Source organism: Ictalurus punctatus, chromosome 19 (genome assembly GCF_001660625.3).
Source record: "Ictalurus punctatus breed USDA103 chromosome 19, Coco_2.0, whole genome shotgun sequence".
Classification (NCBI taxonomy): domain Eukaryota; kingdom Metazoa; phylum Chordata; class Actinopteri; order Siluriformes; family Ictaluridae; genus Ictalurus; species Ictalurus punctatus.
The window spans coordinates 18,761,253-18,774,521 of NC_030434.2; the positions used below are offsets into that span (position 1 = coordinate 18,761,253).

Here is a 13,269-nt window from a genome sequence, read left to right on the forward strand (position 1 = left end):
TGAAAAGACAGAACTTGACTAACTGAACATTATTAAGTCTTCTCTGACAGGACAGCAGCAATCCACTACAGAATCAAACAAACAAAAATGGTGTTTCCAGTCAAATTGGTTTTCCAGCAGAATTGTGTGGTTGAAAAGATTTCTAGTAATCAAAGTCATTCTGATTTTAAGGCCAATGCAATGGAAAAATCTATACTCAACATGAACAGTTTAGATTAACTCTTAATATGCGAGTCAAACAGAAAAATCCAGGAAAAAAGGTGCATTTAAATCCATGCCATGAAGAGCTGCATCACATATTAACTGAAAGCCTGTTGCCAGGCATATGCAAGAGTAGCTGGTGACGTGTTTGCTAGTGGTAGAGGCTGTGCAGCTCGCCTTTGGGTGGAAGTGAAAAATATCTACACATCATATGCAGTGTACAACACACAATTCAAAAGCAGATGGGAACATTCAGGAAACAGCTGCAAATCTGGGTTATTACACACAAACACATACAGGCAAGGAGTTCATTAGAGTACTTGACTTTTAGTAGACCATTTTAATATACCATCCTATTTACTGTTTATATTAATAGTCAGCCATCAAGAAGTCTCTACTCCTCTAATTACGTTATAAAATTACATATCCATCTGAGTGTGCGCCTATGGTGTATTACTTCATCATTTCATCAGGACAGGCAAAGTTTTTGGTAGATTTGTGTCTAACTGCACTACAAGCTGACCACTGTACAAGAAGAAACATGTCAAAATCTTTCTTTCCCGTTTCAGTACATCAGTGACCTTGACACGATATGAAAACCGAATTCCCCCATGCGCTCAAAATGACCAGATAACAACAATGACAATATTTTCTTCGACGAATCAAAATGTCGGAAATGTGCCATCAATGACATTTTATTCTTCAAAGAATGAAACATGGTGCTTTTTATCCATTTACACTTCCATTTAACATTGTGGAATGTCCGCAAAACACAACTGAGATCCAGTTATCACTTGCAGTAAAGCAGCTATAAACAGTAGTTTCCTCACCAGCTTCTGTCTTATTCTAGCTGACACTGGAGACTCTTTCTATAAGGAAGCATCTTACAGAAAGCATAACCAATTCAACAATAATACATTTTTCTTTTTATAGAGAAATAAATTTTTTAATCTGTTTATCAGGCTTAGATTACATGGAACACCCACCATACAATTCCCTATGAATGAGCACATTAATATAAACCTGTAACTTGCCTTACAACTGGCACTACTGTCAGAGTTGTGCTGTTATAGAGAATTAATCAACACCTTTGGAGCAGTCAGACTCAAGAATTCAACAGCGCTGTTTATTAACTATGCATAATGTCCGCATATCTGTGGTTGCTTCAAATCCTGCACAATGGAACCATCTTTATCACTCAGCCAGAAGTGCTACACATAGCCATTAAGGTCTATGATATAATTTTCTGTGCATATTATCAGAATTCCTGTGACCTTGGAAACTCTCGCAAGCCTGGAGCTCTCTACAGCAGGGATTTAGCATGAAATTGGACTAGCAAGGCTGCCAGCTGAAATTAATTAGAAGATAAATAGTCCAATCAATATAGAAATTCAAATCCAATTGAAGGTGCCAGAATTGAAGTCACGCTGTATTATTCTCATCCATTTAAAGCTGGATTTCATTTACTAATGAGTAAAACTAAAAGCACTATGGTGTAGACTTGTTCACATTGACCAAATTATCAGCATGGACAATGATTTGTGCTATTATGAACATTCAATATACTGTATATATTCTAACATGTTAAGTTATTCCGGTTTCTATGTTTTTACTCAATCAGGAAAATCACTGTTAAGATACTATTATAGTTGTAACGAAATCATTTTCAGACAGGGATGGCACAGCAGTGACACAGGCTACTAAATACCCATGGCCATTTTGACAGCAGTGGAATATAGCACGAGGGCTATGCTCAAAATTTTCCACAAATGACTCCAACATTTGGTCTGGAAAAAAAAAAGATGTTTAATCTGACTCCAAGATGAGTCACACATAAGGTGGTTCACTTGAAGGACAGACACCTGAATACATACAATAATGAGAATAATAAGCTGAAAAGAGATCTTCGTTAGTACCTATTGAATTGAATCAATTTATCAAGGACATAAAGTCTACAGATGTGCATATGGCTGTCTTTTCTAACTCTACTGTTTTGTATAGACAGAAAGTGGGGAAATAATCTTGTGCGAATGAGTTATTATCAGTGACTGCATTGCAGTGCTGCAAACAGAAGCTGAAACATGGCACACCCGCTGAAGGCCGTATAAAAACGTGGTCTTATGGCAACCTTATGATATGGCAAATTTCAAAACTCTTCAGGGGAAAAAAATAAATAAAATGCACGAGTAAAACCAAAACATCACCATGACACTCTCTTCATATGATGGTTATAAGAATTCTTGGTTGCAACTGTTGATTTTGTATCATTCAGTATATTAAATAATAAATGATGTACAGACTGAAGGTCTATAAATGATTTACAGTGTTAACCTACTTTGAATTAGCATTTGAGCAGTTTCATCGAGCAAAGTTGAGAGGAGTGGGAGCTAGATTTTGGCATGCTGCAGCAGTGAGCTGTCCTCTCTATGGACCCACGTGCGGCAGAGTGCTGTGAAGAGCTGCGTCAAGCCTGGGTCCTGTGTGTGTGTGTGTGTGTGGGTGTGTGTGTTTGTGTGTGTGTGTGCCGTGGGCCTTGAGCTCTTTGCTCACCAGGGGCCCAGCGTGGGCTCGCTGCACAGTCATCAGGTGCCTTCTGGAGATGCATTTACATCGCTGCATCCCTTTACACAGAGCAGAGTGGACAACAGAGCGCAATCACTCATGCAGTGGACAACAGAGCTGTGTCTCTTAGGGGTGGGAGGATTGACCGTCTATAGATCGGACTTCTGGAATAAATACAGCATGTGATGATCGGCGATTAGATGATATTTGTTTTATCTGCTCTGACTCGGCGTGTTGATCAATGATGCAAAATATATGAGCCAAATGTGCACTGAGGGGAAAAATGTGCACTGAAGTGAAACATGTGATCACTCTGGCAGTTTTTCTCAGACGAATCAATGCTATTTTCAAAGTTTGGTCTGCACTTATATAGCACTTTTTTAACCTTTGCGGTTCTACAAAGCATTTTACACTGTTTCTCATTCACCCTTTCACACACACACAAACACACACACACACACACACACGCACACACTCACACACCAATGGTAGCAGAGCTGCCATGCAAGGCGCTAGCTTGCCATCGGGAGCAACTTTGTGTTCAGTGTATTGCCCAAGGACACTTCGACATGTGGAGTCATGTGGCCCAAGAATCGAACAGCCTACAATTAGTGGACAACCCGCTCTACCACGTGAGCCACAGCCGCCCAGTTAGTGAGCCCAGCAGTGTGCCTCGTGGTGAAGCAAAGCAAATGATTTTAACGCCAATAAACTGATAAAACACTTATAAAATTGCATAAAAAAACACTGATAAAACACTGATAAAAGTACAACATGAAATCAAGTATGGTGAGTATCAAAAGGTAGCAGAACTAGCCAAAGCGAATAGCACAACACAGACACTGAGCCGCCATTGTGTTGACTGTGCAGAGCACATTCTAAATTAAATTTGTTCATTTTTTAAACTCTGCATTGTTTAAAAAAATTCCCGATTCAAAGTCAGTTCTGCCATATTTAATACCACATATGTGAGATTTATATATACAGTATTTAAAAGCATGTAGCTTTGTTTTAAGTTTTGCATAGTGTTGTGGTACTCGAAACCAGTCTTAAGACCACACATCAATAGTCTCGGTCTTGTCATAAACTCAGGTGAAATTTGACTCTGCCTTGTCTCAGCCTTGGCCTGCAATGACTCGAAATATTTTTTTTGGACACCACGCAAGACCATAACATCATTAACATGAACAACTACTTTGGAATGTTCTTGTTACAGTACAAAATGCAAACGTCTTAGTATTAGTGTATAGTGTATAGTATGTCCCAAATGACATACTATACACTATATACTTATACTATGCATTATACACTCTGCCATCTAGTGTATGAATTTTAGAAGGGTAGTATCGTCTCAAATGGCACATTTTCGGTATTTGACTTAATTTGTCGAGGGCAAATTACGTCAAACGCACGTAACACGATAAAGCATTAGCATTAGCGAAACAGATAACGAAAATGAACTGGTACATTATACTGTTCATGTTAATGCTGCCTTTTATGCCCAACAAGACCTCAGTTACCGTCAGACGGAGGCGTGATTGTCTCCGCAGGCAAATTTTGCTTGTACAATTTAAAATCAACATAATATGTTGTGGTTGTGGCTATATCTGCTGACTATGTAAACATCTTTTTTTTTTCCCTTTCAGCATCTGAGCCTGATATAGCCCCTCCCCATCCGCTACATAAGGAAAACTGCAACCTTTGAGTGCATGAAGTGCCCATCAATCCACACTTGAATGAGCGCTTCATCCAGGAACTTAAAGTGCACTTTGTTTTGGGGGGTTTTTCAGTGTGAACACACTAATCACACTATTTATACTACAAAATGGCGTAGAATGGTGCATAAGTGTACAATTTTGGGTGCACCATCTGTCTCTGCATGTGTTACAGTATCAAGTGAGAACTTCGAAATCATCTTCTTTTCTTCAAAATAATAGCCCAAGTACTTGTAATGGATATTATTTGGTCTCATAAAGTTGTATGAGCCAAACCAAATTCCAGATATTAATGCATTTTATTTACTTGCTGTGTGCTTAAAATTTGCAAATCTTTACATGTGCTTTTGCATTCCTTTAAACATAAAATTAACCTTTTGTATAGTCAGCAAACTCAGTATCATTTTATTTACTTCACACATGCTCTCTAAACCCCCAGTGCAATGATATAAAAGGATTACATGGTATGCTTGCTAAAGAACGGGCTATACTTAACATATCCTTTAGTATGTATGTCCTGTGTACTTAATTATACAAAAAGATAATACCAAAGTAGATGAGCTATTTTAGTTTAGAAATGTCATTATGTTAGGAAGATACTACAGCCAGCAAATTAAAACGTGTGGGCATCTGGTCTCGGTCTTGACATGGACTCTGGCATGTGTGGTGTTGGTCTCGTCTTGGTCTTCCCCCACTGTCATACTCGGTCTTGACTCGGACTTCATTAGCTATGGCCTTGGTCTTGACTCAGTATTGGCTAAGGTGGTCTTGAACACAACACTACTATTGCATGCGCACTACTGAAGGAACTACTAAAGGATTAAGATATGTGTATGCTGTAAGAAGACTCACAGTTATAAGATTGTTTAGGTAGTTGCGCTGTCTGAAATTGTTCTCTCACTCACACACTCAGTATCCACTATAAAAGTTGTGTATAGAGTTCTAGTATAATGCAACAGTAAGAGGAACACTTAACTGAGAAATTGTAAGGTCAACAATATGACTAAAAATATGAGTAAGTCAGCAGGGATGAGAGTGGGAAGGAAAAACTCCCTGGGATGACATGAGGAAGAAAACTTGAGAGGGAACTCTGGCTAAAAAGGGAACCCATCAAGTCAAACAGTACTAAGTGCATTGAAAGAATGTTCAATATGAGTATATTGTGAATAACAGTCCAGATATAAGCACACAAATGACATTATGATTATTGCAGCAGTTCTTCTGTACAAATCTACAGAATCCAGGTGAGAAATAAAGAAAATGCCGGATATAGTTCATACAATTACTAATGATTTAAGACATTAATATAATAGTTAATCATTAAATTATCTGCATCATCATTTAATCATTAATCATCCTCTGTGCTCAGCTGATTTCAGTGATTTCTTTGTGCACTTGCCAGGGATTTGTTTATCTTCTGGCCCAAACCTTCTTTTGGCAAATTTTTAAAAAAAAATTATTTTATTTTACGTGCTTTATTTTTTTGTGTTTTTAAGTGCAAACTCAATTGAATGAAACCAAACTGCAAATCACGCAAAAGTATCAATTTCACTCTGACTCAAACTCTGCAAATACATAATAGGCGAGAAAGTACGTTCTCTTAAGTATGCTAATGGTACCATTACAAGACATGACAAATTAAGTAGTAAAATTTTTACTGTTACAAATTACCTGTCATTTTGATAGAGAACACAAAAACACCCCACAGAAGTGCTAAATAGGATTTTCTTTAAAAGTCAGAAACCAGACTTCTGGTATTCACTACAGAGTCCGGTACATTTTGTCAATAAATGCAGCCAAGAACTGGAGGCAGGTAGATCCAGAGCCTATCCCAGGAACATTGGGTGTGAGCTGTGAATATACCCTGGATGAAAAACTAGTTGATAAAGCACATTCCCATACTCATACACACCTAGGGCCAATTTAGTGTAGCCAATGCTCTTATCACCATGTTTTCGGGAAATGGGAGGAAATCAGAAAATCTGGAGGAAAACCATGTAGGCACAGGGAAACCCCACATGAAAACTCCACACAGACAGTAAACAGAGATCAGGATCGAATCTGGGACCCTGGAGGCATGAGGTGTAAACATGCGGCAAACAAAATTCTTTAATAATGTTTAAAGGGATATATCAAAATGGGTGAAATTAGTGCACTTTATAGTTAATTGGAAATGAATTTAGACACAGTGTAGGATTACATGTTCGCTTTTTAGTTAGTATGCAAATTGGAATGTAAAAATCAGTTCATGTATTTTGTGTGGTGTTGGTTTTTTTTTTGCCAGATGCTCTATAGTAGTCTCATCTTTTGTCTGAAACAATAGATCCTAAGATAATAAGATCTATAAGATTTAGAAGTAAAAGTCAAATAAGTGTCAAAATATGATAAGAAATACTTAAGAAATACCAACAAGACAAAGCCAAATCTGAGGACTCATAAACTGTCTGATTCGCCTCGTTTTTCCTTTCACTCAGTTTCATAAGCTGCCACTGAAATTTTATAGTCCAGTCATTTTAAATTAGGGAAAGCTGCTACTTTGGCTGCAGTATATTTTAACACACCCATCTTTAGATCTGTCACACAGCAAGCTCCAACAAGCATCAGCAGATTCACAATGATTTCTCTGTGTTACTAGATATTTAGTCATAATAATATTTCATTTATTTATTTATTTGTTAACTGCTTTAACCTCATTAGGGTCACGGTGGATTTGAAGGCTGGCCCAGGAGTACTGGGTGCCAGGCGGGAGAACTCACCAGTACATCGCAGGCACCATGCATACACACCCCAAAGCCAAATACTGGCATGTACTTGCACACTGAAAGGAAACCAGAGGACCCAAAGGAACCCGACACGAACACAGGGAGAACACGCCAAACTCCACAAAGAGAACAGGACTACACCCATTTAATAGATATTTATTACTATAGGGTGTCCCAAAAGTTTCCATAAATAGATGACTATGTTTGCCAGGACCACGTGGGTTGTGCCTTCATCAGCATTCATGTTCATGGACGTCCGCTTCTCGGTTGGTCTGCAACACTTCCTATCTTTTTGAATTTTTTAATAAGTTTGACAACAGTGTTGTGTGTGATGTGCTTGCCACGTTTCCTGTTAAACTCCGTCGCAACCTTGTGACAGTTTCCTGATCCAGCCATGAGAATGATTTCAATGCGTTCTTCTTTTGTCAAAGGCGTTCTTATACGCTTTTTTCTGAAAAATATATACATAATATAAACTATGACCGTATGCAAAAGTTTGGAAGACATTTTGCTAAAAAGTGTTCATTTCCCCTTTAAGTATGGAGACTTTTGGGACAGCCTGTAGATAATATTACTAAATATTTTATCCATGCTTATGAATAAAATAAAACATTAAAATAATGTTTCACTGGGGCACACGGTGGCTTAGTGGTTAGCACGTGCACCTCACTCCTCCAGGGTTGGGGGTTCGATTCCCACCGTGACCCTGTGTGTGCGGAGTTTGCATGTTTTCCCCGTGCTGCAGGGATTTCCTCCGAGGATTCCGGTTTCCTCCCCCAGTCCAAAGATATGCATGGTAGGCTAATTGGCATGTCCAAAGTGTCCGTAGTGTACGAATGGGTGTGTGAGTATGTGATTGTGCCCTGCGATGGATTGGCACCCTGTCCAGGGTGTACCCCACCTTTTGCCCGATGCTCCCTGGGATAGGCTCCAGGTTTCCCCATGACCCTTAAAATAATAAGCGGTATAGAAGATGGATGGATGAATGGAATAATGTTTCACTGTCTTCTCAATTAGGTAAAGTTTTTGTTTGTTTGTTTTACATTATATTGAATGTAAACTATTCTAAAAATCATTAAATTAAGAAATCCATGTCAGGCATTGGAACATCAAACACTTTCCAATATGCAGGATTTAAATAATTAAAAAACATTATGAGTAAATGTCTCTATGGCCCCCATATTAACACTGTCATTACCACTATATCAACAGTGTTTACAGTTTTGTCGTGATTATACTGTCATAAATCCCTTGCAAATCACACTATATTTGCATCAGACAATCGTCAATTCAGATTCCTATTGTAAAACACAACCCATTTTGACTGAAGCACAATACCAGATTTTTTTTGCGATCTTAAACATAAAGCTTCTTTTACTCTCCTATTCCTTCTGCCCTCCATTTTCTTATCTCTTAAGCTCCTCATTCCTCATCTCTATCTCTCTTCTGACTTTATCTGAGCCAAACATTTATTTCACTTCATGCTACTCTTCAGCATTCTGTCCTTTTATCTTTGGTTACACACGCACACACATTGTCTATTAAATAATGAGGCATTTCCTGTTTAGAGAGAGTAAGCGTGGTCTGATGAACAAGGATGCTTCACAGTTCCCTATAAAAGCATAGAGACCGCATGGGAAGTACGCTCAACACTTTTACACATTTTAGAAATGAAGTGAAGATGTGCACTACACCGGTGAGGAGTAAGAATTACTCAACCACTGAATTGGGACATTCGGTTGAGTTTTCTGCACTCAAAAGAGCTGAGAAATGGCTTCAAAATTTTCACCTCACTCGCTCCAAAGTCACCGTGCAATACAAATGCATCAAAGCCAGCTTGGCAAAAAAAGGATGCTTTGCATCTTAAGTCTGTAAAGATGGCAATCTGTCGAGTCATCTGTGAATTCTCCAGAGGCAAGAGCAGGAAAGAAAATAACAGCAAGAAAGTTCCAGAATCATCCAACTATAAATCCCCTCTCTTAGATAACACACATGATAACGAAAGCAAGTGGATTTGCAGGTGCAAGGTCTCCAGAGTGGGAGTGATATTGACTCTCCACCTACTCAAGAGGTGCTAAAGTCAATTATTGAGTGTCCCTAAAGTTATATTAGTACAGTTTATTTGATATAGATCTTTTTTTTTTTTTAGCAGAGCATAAATATTACTGGAGTTCAGAATGTGCAATAGACGTTTTGGTTAGCATGTGTGCCTCGCACTTCCAGGATTGGGGATTCGAATCCCACCTCTGACCGGTGTGTGCAGAGTTTGTGTGTTCTCCTGAGAGTTTCCTCCCCCAGTCCTAAGACCTGTGTAGGTTGATTAGCGTTTCCAAATTGTCCATGGTGTGTGAATGTGTGCGTGGGATTGTGCCCTGCAATGGGTTGGCACCCCATCCAGGGTGTCCCCCGTCTTGTACTAGGATAGGGTCCAGGCTCCCCGCGACCCTGTGTAGGATAAGTGGTATGGAAAATGGATGGATGGAATATCAATCTATTGGTCTGGCTGTAATATTAAAGCTACATTTTTCTTGATATGAAAATGATGATGAAAATGTACTGTTTTTAGATTATTATACTGTTGATGCCATACGTTTAGGCTCAAAAGCAGGTCAAGTAAACATATAAAAAAAAATACTGGCACATACATTATGTAAGTTATTGAGCTGAAGGTAGCTCATTGGACCCGAGACTAGCTAAAGGGCTAGAGAGATAGGATCAGAAATTGGAAGCGTTATCACAGATTTTCCTACATTTTCATTCAGACCTCTCTAGTCTGACTACCAGACATGGCTTGTTTAAAAAAAAAAAAGCTGCAGAGAAAAACATAACGTTTAAAATGGAAGAACAGACAAGTATGTGTTTATATTCCCCACTTCAAATTCAAAACAGATATTATGAGCCCGTGGCACAAACAAATGTCGACAGCATTAATCCATTAACTAATGGATTTTATAGAAGACACGGAACATGAAAGATACCCCCAAAATGCCAGCCCCGGAATCCTATGCGATGTAACTGGTGGTCAGGCCAAGAAAAATGCATCTTAAGAGTTTTATTTTATCTTTCTGAACAGTTAAGGTAAATAAATTGTTTAATAATTAGCTACCTACCAAAAATTCTAGCTCTTTTAATAATGTGGTGCAAGTTGTAGCTACAGTTGTACAGCTAGTTCACCGACAACGTTTTTTTTTTTTATGTGTGCAAAACTAAGCCATTTTCAGACACCTATGCTGTAAAGATAGGTAATATGGCAAATAATGCTAACAAAACACAGACAAAATAGGCAATCCATATTATGAATAACTAAACATTTGGAGATTTTTTTTTATTCATATAAATCTTTTTAAATAATCAGAGAAAGAAACAATTGGTCCAACGTGGATTCAGCCATCAGTTGACAAGTCTTTCCTCTATCTCTTTTTTTATATACAAATACTGGACACTTAGTAATATGACAGTCATGTCAGTGTGAACATCCATCCATCCATCCATCCATCAATTTTCTGTACCGCTTATCCTACACAGGGTCGCGGGGAACCTGGAGCCTATCCCATGGGACTCGGGGCACAATACTCGGGGCTATGATTATGAGCTATGAGCTATGACTATGAGCAGATGATTACATACTGTACTGTATTTTGTTCACCAAGCTGTATATAGAGCTTCATCTTTTTAATAATAATAATAATAATAATAATAATAATAATAATAATAATAATAATTAATAGTAATAATTAATAGTAATAATAATAATAATGGCCCACTGGGGCCTGTGATAGGCAGATCATTTTAGGTCAAATTTGCAATTTAGGTTAAATGTGCAAGCTCTATTAAAGGAAAAATGGCAAAAGGTTTCAAGATGGATTCAGCATTGATAGTTGTTTTGTGATTTTTTATTTATTTTTTAATAGGATGTCAGGTCAAGTGGTGCACTCAGAAAAAAAGCCAGCACATCAGCAAAATGTTTTGCTGGGAAATAATAACATTCATCGTTTTTTTTTTTGTTTTTGTTTTTGTTTTTTTTCCTTCAGTTTGTACTTTCTCACTAAATGGGTCTTTCTAAATCCAGTTTATGACCACTGGTTAATACTCAAGCACACAGATATTTCAGAGCACCCTCTATAAGACACTACTGGTGTTGCTACTGCTGTCTTTTATCTACTGTATATAATAAAACAGACTTATTACTGTTTATACATGCAACTGAATACCATGTGGATCACTATCGGCAGGTTAGAATAAATCACTGATGTAAGGCAGTGCCTACGCAGCTGGTTGTTTATTTGAAATGTGGCCAAGTACCAGTCCCTACTGAACTACTGAATTACTGAATAATTGAATTGCATCCGTGCTAAAGAGGAGATGACAGGTTCAGCAATATTGAATGTTTAAGGATTAAGTTGTTGTTGGTGTTGTTTTACAATACTCACTGACACTTTCTAAAACATGAAGAATGATGAAATTTCACTTCCTGGTAGAGTAAGAGTCCTCTAAATCCTTGTCACTGTTTTGTAATCACTGACGTAACACCAGGTGTGAGAAATGCAAGAAATGTCGAAACATGTTCCCGTCATTGCATGAACTAGAAGCATGGCTGGTCCAACAGGTGTAGGAAGCAGTTGTGCAGCACACCATGCAGCAGAGCAAGTGGCGAGCTAGCACCTGTTCTACTGTCCAAATAAATAACAAGGCTGGAAACAAAAAGCTTGCTGTGGATGTTTCTCGCTTCAGCAAAGCAACACTGTATCCCCTCCAAGAAAAAGTCAGAGTGATGCTACCAGATGACAGGAGCGCATAAAACCGTATCTCTTACAGCAGACTTTACTCTCGTGTTTGTCACACTGAATCGACAGCTATAAGACTGAATTAACACTTATCATGCTAAATAAGAACGTACAGTGTTAAGGACAACCTAAATAACCCTTAAGATAAAGCTCTTGTTTCATTAGAAACCAATGAAACAATGTTCATCTGAGATGAAACTTTAGACACAGCATGCCATCAAGGTTGTAAATACCAGCAGGTGGATGTGGGAGGATTATGATTTGGTCCAAGTTATCAAGTTCTGACGTGTTAGAAAAGAAAAAAATGAGGAAACCAAAAGTTGTTTAAAAGATAGTATCCATCTATGCATCGATCCATCCATCCATCCATTTCCTGTACTGCTTACCCACAGGGTCACAGGGGAGCCTGGAGCCTATCCTAGGGGACTCGGGGCACGAGGTGGGGGACACCCTGGACGGGGTCAGAGGTGTTGAATTATTTTCTATACCAACAGGTAAAAGTAGTACCAGGGGCATGATTTACATCAATGTGCTCATTCTAATATGTTCTTGTTTCTATAGTAACATCTTAAACAGATTTCTTTTTAGCCATTTTGGAAGTCTCCAGTGTGCTTTCAAAACAGTTAAAAAGAGCAACTTTATGTTTTCCAACATGGGAAAGTCATCAGGACAGACAGCTATGCAGTTTCTCAGTAACAAGAAAACCTGCATTATTTCATCTTATTAACTTCAACAGAAGGAAAAAGAGAGTCTAGCGTTGTGAAAGGACTGTTTATAGTTTGTTATTACATACGTGAAAACAGGAACTAACTTGTTTTGTGGATGTTTCACAGCATTGTCATTGTCAGTGTCATTATAAGATTGCTGCGGTATAAGAGAAATAAAACACTCGTAAGATGATGTTATTTGAAAATAATCAACTTCGGGGTGTCTGCCGCTTATCAGTCCATACAGGATTTCGTGAAGGTTTATTTTTGTGGTTGTTGCAGCCGAAAATGCTTGCTTTTGCTGCGTTTTATTTATTTATTTATTTTCAAATTTTGATATGCAACTTTTTTGCAGAAAACTACTTGAATTGCACTAAACTGCAAATCTTTCACAGTGATGTTTGTTAGTAAATGCAGCCTTTTAGCTGTACTCATGTTCGACGCTATGGCTATGGCTGAATGCGTGATGTGATGATGTCACATGATGCATCTTGGCCCAAATTTCCAGAAAATCTGCGGTAATTTAAAAAAATTGCAA

The 13,269-nt window shown here is 38.2% G+C and overlaps 1 protein-coding gene across 2 annotated transcripts in view; it reads right to left on the reverse strand.

Annotated features, from left to right (window-relative positions):
• Positions 1 to 13,269, reverse strand: part of btbd11a (BTB (POZ) domain containing 11a) — a 209,982-nt gene that overhangs the window by 194,276 nt on the left and 2,437 nt on the right. The window lies entirely within an intron of this gene.